The 13,956-nt window shown below is 38.6% G+C and overlaps 1 protein-coding gene across 9 annotated transcripts in view; it reads left to right on the forward strand.

Moving 5' to 3' along the window:
* Positions 1-13,956, forward strand: part of LOC110830662 (lachesin) — a 555,442-nt gene that overhangs the window by 220,058 nt on the left and 321,428 nt on the right. For all 9 annotated transcript variants that reach the window (XM_087340972.1, XM_087340974.1, XM_087340973.1 and 6 more), the window contains one exon: positions 896-929. The gene's annotated coding sequence lies outside the window, so the exon portion shown is untranslated. The remainder of the gene's footprint in view (positions 1-895; positions 930-13,956) is intronic.

Genomic DNA, 13,956 nt, shown 5'->3' on the forward strand with positions numbered 1-13,956 from the left:
ATTCGACATCCTCACATTTTGTGGTAAGGATATAGCCCTAATGTTATGTCCTGTCTACTGGTGTTCGTTCCTCAGACGCGGGGAGACAGTTGCCGGTGTGTACAGACAGCTGCTCTACCGACACTGCAGATAAGCCCTTGGGCTCAAAGCTCTTGTTGATCGCGCTGTTTGGGCTGAGGCACGTGACACCGTTGGTTCAATAGACGGAAGTTCGTGAGCTCGAGTAGCCTGGACGGACTTCAACACGGATTGCAAAAAGAAAACAGAATTTTTGTTCTTTGTTGTTAGTAAAATGACTCCTATAGAAGTGAATAATGTTACGTTGACAGGTCGATCACACAATTTTTGTTTACAGTTTCAGTGTTTGTTAATAATCCACTACATATTTTGACTTTAAATGGTAATCTTCATGTAGTTCTCTTTTAATTGTTTCAAATTATAGACTTTACTGCTAATTTGTATAAATATAGTCTGTTACTGACTTCACTCGTAATAGACTGCGTCTTAAGCAGCGTTACCTGTTTCAATAGAGTTTGCTATGTAGATGTAATTACCAGCAGAAAGCTGTAGTTACGCATCGAAACTATAATCGAGAATTCTTGTCTAGACGGACTGTCAACCTAACGTTCAACACACAACAAGATGCATCTCTTAAAACTTGAAGATTTAGGTTCGAGGATAAATAGGTTTGAACTGTAGATATCAGGATTTTGTAAACACCTTGATGAAAAAGCAGGACCATTAGAGAATTCTTGAATACTTCAACAGCTATAACTGCTTAAGATAATCGTTCTTTCTTAGGGAGTTCCATTACTTCAATCATATTTTAATAACTTTTTTTTTCGGTATAGTTTTCTAATTTTAATTTATGTCTTCGTCTTCATTTTTTTTACAGACTAATAATCAGTGCTGATGCGACAAGACACAATGTAAGTACGCCATAAACTTCTATTTATTTTTAGATTCTAGAATACCTACTAAAAGACCTTCGAAACCTGAATATTGTATCCCTGCATTTCATAATATAATTTCACGCAGATTTTCCCATAAAACTTCTCCGTAATTACGTTCTTGTTGCGTTATGTAAGTATCCATTACCGTTATATTTAACTGCATTTCTTGTGACTTCAGTGTTAATTCATAACGTTTTAACCGCTAGGCTTAAGAATTCATCTCATTTAATTTTCCAAGAACCAATTAAAAATGTATATTAAACCGGCTCATTCCTTCCGTTAGTTTAACTGAAGGTAGGCAATATACAGTGTGGGATAACAAAGCGTCTAGAGAGAGAGAGAGAGGCAGACGAGACCATGAATATGAAATGCGACGTAGACTAATGGAAACTTGAGATAAGAAATTTAACCGATTCTGTATCACTCTTGTAGTTCCATCCGTCTGTTTCTAGACCTGCTGCTGCTGTTGTCTGATTTCCTACGAGCTTAACATATTCTGTTATTCCGGCTTTCCGCCTAGTTTCTGCATAAGTATTTGTAATGTTACCTTCAATCTACCTTACTCCAATTCCCTTTTGTGATGAATTTTTCAACCTCGTTTCGTCTTAGTTATTCCCTCTCTTTTCTTGCATGTTACTATTATTTTTTTTTTCCATTTTTTTTTTTCGTTTTTGTGCATTTTCTTCATCCGTTCCGTCTTCTCGCATTTGATATGACGTCAGAAGTGTACTCTTGACAACGTTCATTCTCCTTCTGTCATGCCTTCTTCCTTTGTGTCTTCATACTTAGGTTTTCTGACGTAGCGCCGCACGCTGAATTTATAATAAAACAGTAAAGAATGTAGAATATTGTGCGAGTATTTTTGCATTCTAATAAATTCCGACTACTGGGTTACTGCTTTTCGAGAAATTGGTACTGAACTATTTCTTTTTTAATTTACATAACTACGAAAATTAAGAATGACAGCATTAATTCTTTGAAGCCTGCTGTTAAGATAATGCATCACTTGCTTTAATGATCAGAAACTGCATTTTTCCCACAGAGTTTGCTCCTTTTAGATGATTCCCAGAATTAACAGTTGTTATATTCTTAAACAGCGTTAACCACTTTGGGGACGTGTTGTGTGTTTTGCGGTAGGGACGAAGTGTTTAAATATTGTTCAAACAAGCTTTGGCTTCAAAAGGTTCAGTTTCCTGTTCGTAGCCTTTTCAGCGTTTTAATTTATTAATTTTCTTTGTCGTTCACTATCTACAATATTTCTTGATCATTGCGTAGGTTTCTATTCCATGTTTTATAACTTTCATTAGGGCTACCTAAGTGAGAATCAGCTCATCAGACTGAATTCTATAACGAATTATGTAACACCTAACGTAACGTTTGACTGTTAATACTCCTGCTTCGTATTAAAAAGGTCCTCGGTTTAGATCTCGGCCCGAAGATCATATGTTCTGACCGAGACTGTTTCTTGGTTTTGCCAGTCCCTTCCATCAAATGCCAGAATAGTACATGAAATTAGAATACTATCGCTTCTTTGCATATCCTTCAGAGTTTATTGTTCATTAAACATCCATAACTCGACGCTATATAGATTTAGCTATTGACAGCGTCATTAAGTAATCACAGGTCTGAAGTTAATCCTTTCACATAAATCTATTCGACGCTGTGCAGTCTTCAAAGTTCCTCTTCAGTAAGTGAACGCATGGCTCTTGGCAGCGTCTCTTTCGTTTTCCAACTGTACAGTTTCGGGTTGTGATAACGCAGTAGACATGCATGCAAGAGGTTCCGACTATCTTAAAAGTTACCGTAGCCACGATGCTAATGCAGTCTGATACACGACCCGGGTTATACGATGCCGGATAAACTATTCCTCTCAACTCATCTTTCAACTACATAAGTAACTTGGTTTATTAAAAATCAAGATGCGTTGCTTACAGATTAAGCAGCTTTTTTGGCTTGGCCATCTTTCCTGTGGAGCTAGAATTCAATTACGAAGCGGACAGACAAGCAGAGACGTCTGGAAGCTGAAGTAATAACAACGCTCAAGCAATAATTCACACCTTTCAGTGATATTGCTCTTTCTAGCATTTTCCTTTCTCTGTGAGACGAGGTCACACAGGCCCTCCCAACGGTTATTTTTATTATAAGGTGTTTTCTTCTACCCGAGTCTCAAATATCACTCCGCCGTATTATTTCCCCCTCTAATCTTAGTATATTATACCTTAAGAGCTTTTAACCTTTTAAATAAGATCTCTGTCTTAATGCATAGAATTGCTTCTTAAATTTTTTTGTATCTGAGACGTCTAGGGCAAATCTCCCAGAATACGTGTAGAGAGGTTTACTTGACAGTGGCGTCCTCAGAACTTTGATCTTTTCCCCAGAATTCTCAAACGAAAAGTAGTTCTAAAATATCTCACATTTCCTCAACTACTTAATTTATTGAAGATTTCTGTCTTCTGGGTTGTTCCGCTGTGTAGTCTGGTCGATGTTAGCCAACGTTTCAGAAGTCATACTGCCTCCGTCATCAGGGCGATGAGTATGAAGATTTCTGTCTTCTGGGTTGTTGCGCTGTGTAGTCTGGTCGATGTTAACCAACTTTTCAGAGGTCATACTGCCTCCGTCATCAGGGCGGTGAGTATGAAGATTTCTGTCTTCTGGGTTGTTGCGCTGTGTAGTCTGGTCGATGTTAACCAACTTTTCAGAGGTCATACTGCCTCCGTCATCAGGGCGGTGAGTATGAAGATTTCTGTCTTCTGGGTTGTTGCGCTGTGTAGTCTGGTCGATGTTAATCAACTTTTCAGAGGTCATACTGCCTCCGTCATCAGGGCGATGAGTATGAAGATTTCTGTCTTCTGGGTTGTTGCGCTGTGTAGTCTGGTCGATGTTAACCAACTTTTCAGAGGTCATATTGCCTCCGTCATCAGGGCGATTCTGCCAAATAACGAGAAATTCGTGAATTAACGTCTGTCATTTCACATATTTAACCTCCGAAGAACTTAATATCATTATGTAATATTCTTCGTTGTTTTTGACTCCCTCACCAATAAACCCAATACTGCAATTGCCCGCAAGTCCAATGGGGATTGCGAATGATACCGACATGTGACGTGAACCGCCAACGTTACTTGTCCGTTTCTTGCTGCCCGCATTCTTGAATGTCCCCACTTGGTCCGCCAATTAAGTGCGGGCTTCAGATGCCATACATTCTTGTGGATGTGCTATCCCAGTTCTACTCTCATCATTTCAGTACCATTTGAGAGAAACGAGACAGACAGATGGACAGGCTGACTACAAGCACAACGAAATCCCCCTTCCAATCCAAACAAAGTTCAGAGAGGCCTTTCTTTGCGATGGTCTGTTTCTGTCTGTGCAGTTTCCATTAAACTCAAATTATTCTGCGGATGCCATAAAAGAAGGAGTATCGTTAAGCGAACAATCCTAGCTTGTCATTCCGTTCTCGCGAAATTGTATGGTTTTACAACATCCGATAAAAAAACAGCGTACCCAAACTTTTTCTATGATAATTACAGCCTAAAAAATGATACCAACCATTACTAGAAGCATAAACTTTGGGACTATTCTGCAATAAAGTAATGCACAGTTTTGTTCTGCTTATACACGCATATGTTCCCAAACTATTCTTTATCTTTTGCATCACTTTGTAAAAGAACTAAGAATATCATAGCAGTGAAAATGTTGCACTACAAAAACGAAGAAGAAAGTAAGTAAAGAAATGAAATAAGTAAGAAGAAAATGAGGAAAAGGACTGTGAAAAGGAACTGGAGAAAAGACAGATGGATACTGAAAGGAAATGTAAGATAAAGTTAAAGAATGAAAGAATAATGAGAGAAGACAGAAAGTAGAGGATACAGATAAGTCTTACTGTGGTCATCACTCACCACGTACTTGAAATTTGCCACATTTTTAAATAAACAAATTACCGTTTATATTACGCTCACTTTTTTTGGTATTTCTTTTCTGTATTTTCAGTAGCTTCTTTTTTGATGCTGTGAGGTTTATGCGTGTAAGGCCCTGTTTCTAGCACCGAAGGATACTTCCGCCCACCTGTTGAGAGTAGCCGTGCTTTAAGACCACGGAAGTACTTCGTTCCCCTGGCTGTCAACAGCACAACGGTTTTAGCTTTGCTACGCTGCGAGATCTGAGTTGTCTTCACTCGCCTGGGCTCCGCTGCTCCAGTTGCAACTTTGCACGATTTTTCTTTGAACTTGAGTCATGTAATTTGGTGACAGCTGGCGGAGTTAAAAAGGTCTTGGATGTGACCTGGATATGACTATTTCGGGAATCATTTGACGTACGGACCAAGGAAAAGGTTGAGTAAAATGTGGACTCGATTCAAGTGCGTCAGAATATGAACTTGTGGCAGATCGTGAACATTTTAATAAACCTTACGGCGGTGTTATTCACTAATTGATCAACAATTAGCTTGTCAAAGATAACTCGGCTCCGAGGAGTTACTTACGTACTCTGACTACAAATTTGCACAAATTTCAGAGGATAGTATTTCAGGGAGATACATTATATTTGTAAGAAAATAACACGGCAACGAGTTGTGAATATTGTAATAACACGTTCGGTTCCAAAATGTTTTGAGCAGCGGAGAGGCTATCGCTTCTCGAGAATGACTTTTATCACTTCCGTTATCTCGAAAGTTAGGTCTTGCAGCGATAGTTACCATAATTCTGCTTATTTGGTATAAGTCTTTCGAAGATTGTAATAAGCAGTTGTTTCGCCTGGAATGCATAAAAATAATTGCTGGTTATGTTCCATTCGAAATCTCTCTGAAGAAGACAACGGAATGACATTTTTGTCTTACGGAGGGCAGATACAAATCCACGGTGCCATACTTCAGCTTGATCCTGTCCGTCTGGTTTAATAGGAAAGAAATTGAAAACGTGGGTTTCTCCTCCTTTTATCTGTCGTCACAAAAGAGAAACCCATTGCTAGAAGGAAGGCACTTGTTCCTTATCTGACGTTACTCTTTGTGAACTGCATGATAGAAAGAGGAAGCGGTCCGACAACAGACGCAACTTGCAATGAGAGAAATCAGCACTGGGAGAGAGAAGAATGGGACGAAAGAAAAGGGGACTCGCACTGAGAACCGGAAGAAACATAAACCGCTTCCAGGAGGAAGGGGTACAACTCGGGGATGCCCGTCATGTTTCCCCATTACAGTAGTGAGAGGTTATTGGGATTAGAAGGAGCGATTAGTTCGCAGAAAAGAGATGTGGAGTGCGAAGGGGCGGAGCCCACCGGACCTCGAGAATAAGACGTTGTGTTAATGGGAAAGGACCAGGATCTGCTGGCCCCAAGCCTAATTTGCTTTCCAAGCTAGATTACAGGGGAGAGGAGCTGTCGATAACGAAATGAAGCGAAGGAGTTTGGAATCATACCAACACTGGACGAGCTCATAAAGAGAAAATTATCTATCACGTTGCATTTACGCAGAATTCGTAGTTAATCCTCAACAACGATTTTTATTAATCTGCTGAGCTGCTGACATCGCCGTAAGCCATAAATAGATATGAAGACAACAGTTCAATCGATTGAAGTTTATATTTCAACGCGCTACAGGAGACAGTTTATAAAGTCAGCACAAGAAAACAAATACAAAGAACAGAAAGCAATAAAATTGAAGTGAGAAAATTAAACTAAACTAAGTGCTCGTGCATTGCAACTTTCTTCTATCTAAAACTATCCTAAATGAGAGGATTTTTCTTTTTGCAAAGGTTGCATATATATTTTGCAGCAATGAAGAACCTAGCTGAAGGACTTTGTCTTAATGATGATGTGGCAATAATAACAATGACGATTATAGTAATAATCCTTTAACGTGTGCTGATTACGGGGGCAGTATGCCACACCAAAACATAGGTAAACGCCTACAAGATTACATAGCCTTTCAGTCCATGAGACCACTGTCCATGTTATGATTCTGTATTGCACATTCTATGCACTGTCCTGTCTTAGTCTAAGATCGTCCTGCAGCAATTTGCCCTCAGGCAGAATATCGATAAACATTCTGCTCATCTCCCTCTGATGAGCCCTTCATTGTCCTTCCTCCCACCCTCTGCTGCAGCCCCAACTCGTCTTATATTCATTATTGTCTTCCCTTTGCTTTCATTTTTACCACAACCAATGCGAATGTGTTGTCTTTCTAACCAACACCGCCATCCGTCTCGCAACAATTATGTAGTTTCCTCTTACCAACACAACATCTCAACAAAGTTTATTTTCCATCTCTTCAAATTGTTTGTCTCCTTTCTTTTATACCCTGTAGAATCTTCCATAAGAATCAGGTCTCCTCTTCTAATTGGCCACCGGTGGGCCACCACATGAATGCTGCTGACTTTATGTTCTCAATAGAGTGAGATCAATTTGTTTATTTTTCGCTTCAAAGAAAAGTCTTTTAAAAGTGACTGCTGTATTATTTGTACCGGGGCAGAGGAATCTTCAAAGACAACATCAGACATTGAAAACGTTGGCACTTTTGAATTTAGTTTTAGTTATTCTATGGATCTCTCATGAACTTCTTACTCTGAGCAGTATTCACAATGTCTCACACACGCGCGTGTCTCTAGAACATTTTAAAATAAGAAAAACTAAAGAATCTTTACTGTAATGCATATTCTTTACACAGCGTTTCAGACTACTCTATTTCCAGTAATTTTAAAACAACCAAGAAATTGCGTTGAAAGCTCCGAATAGTCAGGTGTAACAGAGATATTTAACTTGAAAGTAATTTGCGAGGTTAAAGTTAGAATTAAATTTCTCAGATAAGACGTTGCGTAACAACAAAGTCGAAGCTGCGAGGACCTGAAATACGATGTACGATCGGAAAGTTTCAAGACTGCGCGTATAAAAACCCGTACACTTATCTCAGGTATTAAATTCATCCACCACCCTCGAATTAGTTCCCCTGGGAGTGAACACAACGATCCCAGCGCCGCTGCCAAGCCTGGAAACATCCCTGGAAATCTTTCTTTGTCAACCTGTCAAGCACCATCTGCGATTCTGCCTGAATCTCTTCTATCGTCTCAAATCTCCTTCCCTTTAGCTGAATTTTCATCTTTGGGAAGAGGAAGAAGTCACACGGAGCTAAATCCGGCAAGATCTTTGAGCTCCTGACAAACGAGAAGTCGATTCTGCTTCTGGTCCTCAGACAGGAGCCTTGGCACAAACTTGGCTGCGATGCGTCATGTGGAGTTCTTCCTTTAGAATCAGCTGACAGGTCCCATAGCCTATCCCAACAATGTCGCACAAGTCGTTGATGGTACGAGGTCGATCTTCGTGAATGGCCTGCCGAATCTTCGTAACATTTTCGGGCGTTGTGCTCGAAGATGGTCGTCCAGAACGCTCGTCATCATCGACAGAGGTTCGGCCATTTTTAAAACGTGAATGCCACACAAAAGTTTGTGCACGACCCATTGCGGACTCCCCAAATGCTTGCTTTAGCATTTCATAGGTTTCCGTAGCCGTTTTGGCGAGTCTTTGGCAAAATTTGATGCACACGCCATTCCGAAATCGCAGGAGGGTCGGTGTAATGCACTACCAAAACGCCCGTAACTAAGAAACAAATGCTAATTCGATTATGCCGGCTGGCACACTGATTCACTATGAATGTAGGCCGCACCCCCTAGCGGCAGAAGCTCGTACTACATCCGGTTCGCCCTCTATTGACGCAGTCTTGAAACTTTCCGATCGCACCTCGTATCATATTTTAGGCCAAAATATCTTGTCGGAATGTGACTTAATCGAGACAAAACGTCACGGCTAATTGGTTAACACTGTTGCTTTGTATTCGGAAAGACTTGGTTCTGAACCTTCGCCTGCAGACTATACAGACTAATATTCTTCCCTGTTTCCCTATCTGCCAATGTAATGGAAGAAACGTGGTATATATCCCAAGAATCAGGTAATGGATATTTTGCGTCCCGTTCCGCGTTTTGAAAATTATTAGAAATTGTTTTGATGGCACCGTAACTATGCTTCATTAACCGAATAAGATGTGACTGCATTTCAAAAATGTGAATTGTAGTACACCATTTTGTCCTGATGTGATAGAAGGTAATAAAACGTAGATAAGACAAAAACACGCAAGTTGATATCCGTAAAAATAGTCGTGCTAAAATAACAAAAACTTACGAAAATTTGTGTATTCTTCGTTGCTGAAGTTGACTACACCTTTAATCGCTAGTATTCAAATCCTTACAAGTAGAGAAATTGGTGAATTAGGAGTTTCATTTCAACAAAATGTTTTCTTATCTATCTTAATTCAATAATAGTAATGATATCGGGAAGGATGTTAGAATTTTACCACAGCGATTTTCCACAGTATTGAGCATTTCCAAATCATCTGTCGCAAGAAAGGAAGAGGAAATAGAAGAAGTGGAAAAGTACGTGGAGTTAATGACTTAAATGGAGCAGACGTCACCACTGATTTGTTCCTGAAAGAAAGAATCCAAGGAACCAAAACAGAACAAGATAAATAAGAGATAAAAAGGAACCAATGTCGTTGGGTGGTTTGCTTTTAAGACTTTTGGTCCACACGAGGAAAAATCTTTGTGTGTAAGGCAGGTAAAAAAAAGAACAGTAAAAACGCGTGAAGATAGAAGCAAGAGAGAAGTAGGAACGAAAAGAGGTGATTAGTTTGAAAGACATTTCTCAAGTTCGACAAATAAAAATGTTCTAGGATGGCAGAACATATTAAAACCAAGAGAGAAGAGATTTCAGGGATCCATGGTGACCGCAGTTTTTCTGGGTTGTTGCGCCGTGTAGAAGTTAGCCGACATTTTAGAGGTCCTTGCTGCCTCCATCATCAGGGCGATGACTCAGAAGACATCAATATTCACCTCAAATCTTACTTGATATTATTTCTGCCTATTAATGAATTTTGGAACTGCAATTGTTGTGATCCCGATGAGAATTTTATCTTAACCAAATAACTCCAGGGAATGGAGTTCTTGAGAAAATAGCAGTGACTCAAGTAGGTAGGAAATTCCCTGTTATTTATGCAACCCACAGTTTCATTTCCATGTGCACAAAGAAGTCGCCATTACATCGTATTCTGAACCAGGTGAACCCAGTCAGTATCCTCAAGTTAAAGAATGGTTAGTGATTGAGGCTAATGTTTTCTGTGGGTCGTAGGCACTGCCCATCTTTGAACTGGAGAGCGGAAACAGACCCAGTTTCCAAAATGTTGTTTCCTCTTACGGAATACTAAACCATAAACAAAGTTCTGAATTCCATCTTTAGAACCGTCTAGAATTGATCAGAAATGTCGCCATTAGATAACTTAATAATCAATCTAAACTTATTACATATTGATGGACTATATCAGACAATAAAACTTGCATGCTGGTGATAATCCTAAATACATGTTTAACTTATATTTCCAAAATACGCCAATTGGAAAAGAGATTAACCCTTTAAAGCCCAATTCTAACAATATTTACCACGTGCTTTAACACTCAATTACAGTGTGTCTTTTTCCCACAGAGTGTGTTTATGGGTTCTTTATTATTATCAGAATAAATAGCCATTGCTACCTTAAACAGCATTAACTAATTGATGTGTCATGGAAACGCGTTGTGTTTCCTTTGTGGTTGTTTCTGAATTCTTAAATATTATTTAGGCGATATTGGGATTCAACGGGATAAACTGTAAGTTTTAGAATCCTACGTCTTCCTGTCTTCCTTGCCGTGAGCCAGTAATCATCCTAAGAGAATTCTTACAGGCGCAGTAAGCGAATAGATTTATTTTCAGCTTTTGTCTGCCTGTAACTTATTTCTGTATGACTTGAAGTAAATTAATTTAAGAGGAAAAACAAACTTTCGGTCATTTTTTTTGTATATTTCTACCGTCGCCAAACTATCCGGACACAAGACAGATTACAGCTTCGCAGTGACAAAATAATGAGAGGGTTTTTGTCCACGGACGGGAACATTTATTTTACGAAACATAATTCGTGCCGACGTCTTTGTTACAAGCGTACATCCTTTGCTGTCATACGGGACAGTCTAATGCAGGCGAATTTGCACTGTTTTACACATAACATTTTTATTGTTCCCATGCGTAGTTCTATTAAATTTTTTGTTGACATTTACAAGTGCTTGTTAAATTTTAACGTCCACTAGAATCTGTACGTTCTGTTTAAATACTCGGGTTCTACTATCGCATTGTTAATTACTTAATGAAAGTAATTTTACTTTACTGCATTTTGATTAGAAATGCTTCGTGCTACGATGCTAATATTCCCTGCTTGCATCAAGTGATTGGAATAATGATGTGTAACATTGATGCTGGTAATAGCAAGCAAAAGTTTGAGTAAGCTTAATAGATTCTGTTCACATACTAACATCTCAAACGCCGTTGGCATCTTTATGGTATTATTAGTCCCGCTAACGGTAGGAATTAATATCGGGCAATTCATCCGATTTGTAATTCCCAGGCTAGACATTTCCTGTAACATTAATATATTTTTAAATCGTTTTCTTAAAATGGAACACTTTTGTTTATAACAATATTTATAGGTTAATTTTCTGTGGACCTTGTCCACTCTCTGGGTATAAACAACTACAGAGTTCCACAGGCTGGCTTTATTAGTAGCTTCTCCATAAAAGGAAACTGTACCTTCCCACTCGATGGGGTCGTTTGATAAAGTTATGCCGCGTCGCTAGGCACTGAAACATCACAACAGCGATGTGTATACGAGAAGTTGCTTCAAATCTCAGTGGGATGAAGTATAGCAGCATTTTCCTTTTATTTTGGAACCTTCCTCTTTTGACTCAACTTTTAAATGTAATTTCGTTATATGGGTTATCTTACAATATGTTTAATCGGATGTATGCATTACCTTTATCTTATTTATTTCTTTAAATGATTTAGGCCCAAATATCCTCCTCAACACCTTATTCTCAAACACGTGCAATCTATGTTCCTCCCTCAGAGTGACAGACAAATTAAAATATACTATGTTGTAGGTATACTTCTTTATAAAAATTAAAAGTATCTATTTTCCTTAGAATATGTAAAGAAAATTCAATTCTACAAAAGAAAATTAGTTAATTCCTCATGTAGAACCAAAAAGAACTTCAATATCGCCTGAACGGAGCGAAAGATAACTCCATAATGTTCCCTCTGTGACAAAAGAGAAGCTTTGTAATATTTCTCAGACAGACGAAAGAACGATTCCTTGACAAATAAAATTAAAATTATTCGTTTTATTTTCTGTAGTTAACCTTAAAGGTAATTCCATTTTATTACACCGGAACTGAAAATGTATTTCTGTGAAACTAGAAGTAATATTAAAACAATTTATAGACATTATGTAACGTCGTTAGAAATGATTCGTCTTTGTTTTCTATATATCGTTGCTGTTTAAAGAAAGTGGTGCAGAATTAATCTTCTACGAACCTGAACACAGTTCTACGCTATGATAGACGACTCTGAAGAACGCAGAGGGCCTGGCCGCTTGTAAAGGAAATCGAGATACAAGAAAGAAGCTTCTAGACATTCCAAAAGAAAACAAGAACACAGCCACAAACTGCAAAATAGGAGTAACATCTTGATGTTTGCAATTCTGTGTTTTACGATTGGCTGTTTCATGAAACAGCGGTCTGCTTATTGTAGGGGAGGGGGCGTTTTGCTGGTGCGAAACAAAAAACATTCACGGCAACGGGAAGTAGGGAATAAATCTTTCTTATGGACGGAGATGAGCCAAGTTCTCAGTACTGTGAATATTTTTTTAGCCTCCATAATTTTCATTCTCAAGATTTGTTCAATCCTTCTGTGATTTTCCGTTAGACCTGGTGCGACGATTTGTAGTTCCATTTTCTGTCGTAAGTACACAGAGCACAGAATCCAGGAACGTGGAAGCCTTTAGATTTGTTTGGGTTTTTCAATATCAGTTTTGTACATTCAAATCTACTGATGTTATTGGTAGTTAAGCAGCCGGAAATATTTATCTTTCCTGCCACGTAAAATTTCCTACATCTTTCATTTCCATTCTTCTCTTAATAAACAAAAAATGTATTCTTAAGATGATAAATATCTGAAATGCAAAGTGCTGACAGCTCTTGTTTGGTTCACTACATAGGATGGGTTTCGAAATACTACATTATAATTAGGTCCATACACATTTATTCGATTACAGATTTAAATTAATTTTAATCGCTTTCCGGCCGGTTAGTGTGTACCAGCACTGGATGCATTAATTCTTCTTACAAATTATGATGTTGATTATGATTATCTGGGTTTTTACACCACATAGACTCGTAGATAAGAACGCTTCTTCAACCCTGAAGATGGATGCAATATGTTTCTCCTAAACTTTAATGTCTACCTACTAGTCAACACGGCGACAGAACCCAGAAAACATAATCATTTTTAACAGCAATAAGAATCCCAAATCTATCCCTAAAAACGATCTGAATTTTCAGCTTTCAAATTTTACTTCGATCTGTCTGTTGTTTATATGGAAAATGTTCTTTAAATTAATCTAGAATTTATGGTAACTGTACATTGACTATAGTTCGAAAGAGAACAAAGTTATTGTAGAACTTGCACGTGGCTGGAAAAAAACAGAGAATGTGGGTAAAGAGAAGGAAACATCCCTCGCCTTCACATGTAATACCGGGGCTCTGAACCTCCCCATTTCATAAATTAGCCCAGCTTTCTCCCGCTGCTTCCTTCGAACCCTTAATGAAATTGGAGGCACAGAACACACGACCTGCCCCTATTACAGCACACCTGTCTGCTTCAGTGACGAGTCTGTAGGTTCCATCTTGTATGGGCTAAGCATGTTCTGGTATCCGATGAGTGGAAATGTGTTTACATGTCTGTGACATACAAACTTTTAAGTGAAAACGTCTTCAGTGTTGTCCACGAAAGAAGTTATCTCTTGGCCGAAGTGTTCTACAGGTTTTGCAAAATTAATGTTGCCTGACAAATTGCAATAGGAAATGTTTACAGGTCTATTAAATGTATG

The sequence above is a fragment of the Zootermopsis nevadensis genome, unplaced genomic scaffold, assembly GCF_977971745.1.
Source record: "Zootermopsis nevadensis isolate Lab colony 2312 unplaced genomic scaffold, Znev_1.0 Znev_ptg000061l, whole genome shotgun sequence".
Taxonomy (NCBI): Eukaryota; Metazoa; Arthropoda; class Insecta; order Blattodea; family Termopsidae; genus Zootermopsis; species Zootermopsis nevadensis.